Below are 6,119 nucleotides of genomic sequence, written 5' to 3' on the forward strand. Positions count from 1 at the left end.
TCACTGTATTTTCCCTCAATTTGGACAAATTGCTGGCGCTCCGAGAGATAACTCCTGAACCATTGCAAGGCGGTATTTTTAACTCCAATGGCCTCAAGTTTATGCAATAGCTTATCTCTATCAACTGAATCGAAGGCCTTGGCCAGGTCCAGGAATGTGATAATAGCCTTATTTTTCAATTTAATTGACTCTGTTATATATTTAGTTACTTCAAATAGGGCATCGTCAGTATTTTTAGATTTTTGAAAACCATATTGATTTTTTGCTAAGATGTTATTTTTTGTTAAATATTTTGTCAACTGTATTTTAACGCACTTTTCAATAATTTTGGACAAAGTAGCAAGAAGAGAAATAGGTCGGTAGTTAGTTAGTTCGTTTTTTGGCCCTGATTTGTAAATTGGATGATTTTTAAAATTTTTAATTTTTCTGGAAATTGACCTGCATGAATGCTTAGATTTATTAGATGATGAATAGGGTTAATTAGTGAATCTATGTTTTCTTTGAATATTCTTGTAGGTATGAGGTCATGCCCAGGGGCACTCTTTCCTTTGAGACTGTTTATTACCACCCTAAGTTCCTCTTTGGTAACATCCTTAAACTCAAATACTGTGTTAACTCCATATTCGTGATCATTAATTTCTGGTTCACCAACCGGGCTTAGGGATCGAGATAATGAAGCTCCAACATCAGTGGAATATTTATTAAAACTATTACAAAGATCATTGACATCTTGGATTTGTGCTGAATCTCCAGTTTTAGCGAATGCTCCAATTGGGAAAGGTTGATGTGCTGTAGCTTTCCCAGCAATTTCTCTCACAACGGGCCAGAACTTTTGTGGATTGTCTGACACTTCATCAACTTTATTCTTATAATAATCATATTTAGCTCGCTTAATTGTTGAGTGTAGGAGTTTCCTGTATTGTATGAATTCGTTTTTTAAAGCAAGACAGTAAGGTTGTCTGTTGAGTTTTTTCTTTAATTTATCGAGGTGGCGGATAGAGTTTACCAAACCTCTGGAAATCCATGGTTTTATTTTTGTATTTTTAGATGATATTTTTATTTTTGATGTCTTATTAAGGAGAATAGTCTGGATAGTATCAATGAATAAATTAGTTGAAAGATTGATATTATTTTCATTAGTAACATCGTCCCAATTCTTTCGAGACAAGGAATTCTTAACACCGTTCCAATCTATTTTTGAATAATATTCTTCTTTCACAGGTGATTTGACAAATTTTTGAGTTGTTAATTTCATGCATATGGCATAATGGTCAGTAATTGCAGTTTGGAGTACAGTTGTTGCTACATCAAAAGAGGGCGGTAGTCTGACAAAGTAATGATCGATGCAAGTGTTGCTTGCCGGTCTGGTCACCTTGTCGACACAAGACACAAGGCCCGCCTCGTTCATTACATCCAGGTACTTTTCTTCCAGTGTATGAGGATTAAGATTCAAAAGGTTGCAATTTATATCGCCAGAAAATATTTTTAAACACCTATTGTTATTTACCTGTTCATTAAAGTATGACTCTATAGATTCTACAAAAATATGAAGATTTGAGTTGGGGCTGCGATAAATTGCCAGAATTTCACACGGAACACCAGCCCAGTCAAAAGTGAGGGAGAGACATGTGGCTATACCCCCTAATTGAAACTCGCAGCACGATGCAGATATTTCATGGTCTATGTAAACGACAACTCCATCACTTTGATTAAGATTGTTAAATGACCTGTACAAATTATAACCGGGAATTTCCATCAAATCGCTCTCATCGTTCAGCCAAGCTTCCGTAAGTATTATGCATGTGAAACGATAGGCCAAGTTCTGCAATACTACAAGGAATTCATCAATGTTTCTTCTATAACTTCTAATATTTTGTTGGATTACAGTAAAATTTTGTTGATTCGCATCACCGCCCCTCCCAAGCCCTCCGCTTTCAATAAAATTACTACAAAAATTCTTAATATCTGAACACTCTGAAGACATATGTAGGCTTTCAAAATACAAGGATTATGACGTCTCGTCATAGTAATATGCAAAGGACTAGCGTAATCCACACCACAATTTTCAAATGGTTTGCATTTTGACACTCGACAAGCAGGCAGGTCACCCATTTTCGGAATAATTGCATTATTACTAGGTCGAACACGGAAACAACGATTACACTTAAAAACACAAATACGAATAATAGAGCGAGCAGACAGTATCCAGAATTTCTGTCTGATCAAGGACAACAATAACGAAGGTCCAGCATGACAGTTCTTCTTGTGATGATAATCAATCAACATCGATACGAAAGCGTCGGATTTTGGAAGGATCATCTGATGACAAGTCTCAAATTCCAGTCCAGCATGAGACAAACGAACGCTGACGCGAATCACACCTTTATCAATGAATGGAGACAGGCGACGTAGGCGCATAGAACAATCTTCTCCCTTCTCCAATTGCACAAATTCAGATGAAAAATGTATCTTCTGTACCACTTTACATAGATACCTCTCAGCAACATCGAAATCTGATTCTTCTGATTGGGGTAAGATTCGTAAGAATTTGAGAACAAGAATTACAATTCTCAAAAGACGACCATAATCCGAACAACGACCAATCAATGAATATATTGCATTGCTGTTACAATCAGGAGATTTTGTGACTGTCAACACTGACGGTTTTTTCGCCTCCGGTGGATCCACGATCTCTTCCATTTGAGTTTGGACGGGCCAATCGCATTCGTCCTCTGCTATCCATGATGGACCTGAGAGCCACAACGGAAAGTTCACAAGCTCAACGGGTGATAAACCTCTAGACAAACAGTCAGCGGGATTCTCAATTCCGGCAACATGCATCCACTCCTGTATACAAGAATCCTGTATTTTTGCGACGCGATTACCATCAAAAGTTTGCCATTTCGCGGATGGAGCATTAATCCAACACAAGGTGACTGTCGAATCAGAGAGTGCGACAATACGAGACACATGACAACGTTCACTAATAATAGTGACTACTGAATTCATGAGTTCTGCCAACAAGAGTGCCGCACACAACTCCAAACGAGGTATTGAAACAACTTTAGATGGTGCTACCTTGGACTTTGAACACAATAATACAACTCTTGGCTCCTCACTCTCCTTCTGCGACTTCACATAGATAACTGCACCATAACCCGACAATGATGCGTCACAAAAACCAATCAAACTGATGTGAGAATTCTGAAACAAACCAACGTGACGTGGAACAGCAAATTTCAATAATAGAGGCAACTCTTTTTGACAATTCTCCCAAAGAGTGCATATAGACTCAGGCGGCTTCTCGTCCCAATCCACTCCTAATTTCCACAGTTTCTGGACAAGACATTTTAGAAATAATGTAAACGGTGACAAGAGACCAAGTGGATCATAGATACGAGCCATCACTGACAGAATAGAATGCTTAGTAGCGACGACCTCACCACTCTTGACTGAAAACTGAAACAGATCAGTACTAGGTTGCCAATTCAATCCCAAGATAGCCAAGGAGTTGTCTGCTTCAAAATCCTTGTACAAAAACGATTTCTCTTCCTCCGAGAATTTCTCCAACATTGATGGTGAATTTGAAGTCCACTTTGTGAGCGAGAAACCTCCTCCCTCAAACAGCTGCTTGGACTGACGATACAGCTCCGCGGCCTCTGACTCTGTGGCGACAGATGTGACTAAGTCGTCCATGAACATGTCTCTTGGTATTCTCGCCTTGGCTGCTGGAAAACGATTTCCATCCTCCTCTACTAGCTGGTGGATGGTGCGAAGCGCCAAATATGGAGAGCTTGAAACACCAAAAACAACACAATTGAGCTGATAAATTTTGATCGGATCCTCCGGCGAAAATCTCCACAATACACGCTGATAACGACGGCAGGAATCCTCCACTGATATCTGTCGATACATTTGTTTAATGTCGGCAGTTAGTGCGATTGGGAACAAACGAAAATTAACTAACAAAACAAAAATGTCAGTCTGCAATTTGGAACCAGCATGAAGAACCTGGTTCAATGACAAACCCGATGATGTTGTGGAACCAGCTTCAAATACAATTCGGATGGGCGTGGTAGTGCTGCTTGCTTTCACGATGGCGTGATGCGGTATGTAGTAACCACCTCGGTCTGTCTGATCTGCTACAAACAACATGTGACCCCGACGTAGGTGATCAATCAATATTTCATGATATGAAATACGAGTATTGCTGTCAAGCTCTAATTGTCTCTCCAAAGTCAGCAGTCTGCGTTCGGCGACAGCATACGAATCTCCCAAGCTGCTGGGCGGCTCCGCAAATGACAAGGCAACAACAAAACGACCAGAATTCACACGATGTACAGACTTCCGAAAATTTACCTCACACTCCAACTCTTCCGGTTTCAGTTGACAGCTTTGTGCAGGGCACGATTCCAACTCCCAAAAACGTTCCACAAAACTATCCAACGATGGACTACTAACGAATGGACTACAGATGGCTGTAAAACAATTCGACACATTCGTTGTTGAAGTGAGAATCGGCGCTCTCCCCATCAGAATGTGACCAAAGACACTATTAACAGTCATCAATTCGTGCGATTCACCTATACCAGGACTCCCACGCAGCAAGTGAGGAACTAACTCCGCACCAATGATGTCATCTATTCTACTAGGAAGGTAGAATTTGTCGTCAGCCAGTGTGAGATTTTCAAGATGATGAAGTTTGGATCTGTCGATTTCACAAGAAGGCAACTTGTCGATGACTTTATCTACCACTGTGGCATCCATCGAAAACTTGACGGTAGGATCCAACTTCGACTGAATCGACACACAAGTACGACCTCGAACTTCACTAGTACCACCACCGAATCCACAAACAACGGTTTTCATGGGCTGGAATGGTAGTCTCAAACGCCGACACAATTTTGCTGTAACAAAATGACACTGACTCCTGGTGTCAATCAAGAAACGAACATCACAAAGCTGATCATTACAATCTCGAATATGTGCAGTGACGGTCGACAACACAACGGTCGAATTTTCTACATCGTTGGATGTAGAACAACATCTAATAGGTGATGTGCCACCTGCCTTGGAGTTCGACGAGGACGCAACACCTTCATTGGAACTTGATCTGGAAAAGTGCAATAAAGAATGATGAGATTCTCGACATTGAGCACACTGAGTTTTACTACGACAATCTCTACTCAAATGATCCACATCAAGACAACAAAAACAACAAAACTTTCCTTTAATCAAACAATAACGATCCCAAGGAGTCATTTTCAAGAAACTTGCACAATCTACTAACCTATGACCCGGTTTTGAGCACTTCAGACAATTTTGATTTTTACTAAATGCATCGTCAGATGAATCATTAGATTGAACCACAAACACCTTTGATTTATTATCCTTTTTGTGCCTCATATTAAACAATTCAGTCTGTTTCTCATCAGAAGGAAGAGTCTTGATTTGCTTTTCAATGAATTTGACATAATCGGTATAAGTTGGCATAGCCTTGTCACGGACGGCCGATTCAAAATTTCTAAGAGAACTTGGATCCAGCAATCTCAAGCCATGATAGAGGAATATCGAGTCTGACAAATCAGTGAGTCGCAATCTCTTCACTGCATTGATTGAACTGCAAAACCCATTCAAAATCGCAATACAACCTGCCTTTGATTCTGATTTTATTGGACGAAATTCAAAAATTTGTTTGAAATAGGCATCGACTTGCGCCCGTGGATCGTTATAGCGGGTGAATAATGCCTGCCAAATTATTTGATGATTATTAGCCAATGGTGGCAAATGACGACAAATATTTGCTGCTTGTCCAGTAAGTCTACTTACAAGATATTGGACCTTCTGCTGATCGTTCAAACTCTTGTTGTCATGTACCAATGCCTCAAATAGTTCATAAAACACCGACCATTGAGTCTGGTTCCCATCAAATTTTGGAAGGTCGATTTTGGGCAGTACTGACTCGGACACGACCGGCTGTGCACTAGCTGCTGAAGCTGCCGAAGATTGAGCAATAGCATCAGTCGCCTCTTTCTGTTTGAGAGTGTTAGCCGCTACTTCAATATACTGAAACAGATCTAGATGTGAGTCGTTGAATGCTACAACATAGTCTTTATTCA

The sequence above is a fragment of the Nilaparvata lugens genome, chromosome 4, assembly GCF_014356525.2.
Source record: "Nilaparvata lugens isolate BPH chromosome 4, ASM1435652v1, whole genome shotgun sequence".
NCBI lineage: Eukaryota > Metazoa > Arthropoda > Insecta > Hemiptera > Delphacidae > Nilaparvata > Nilaparvata lugens.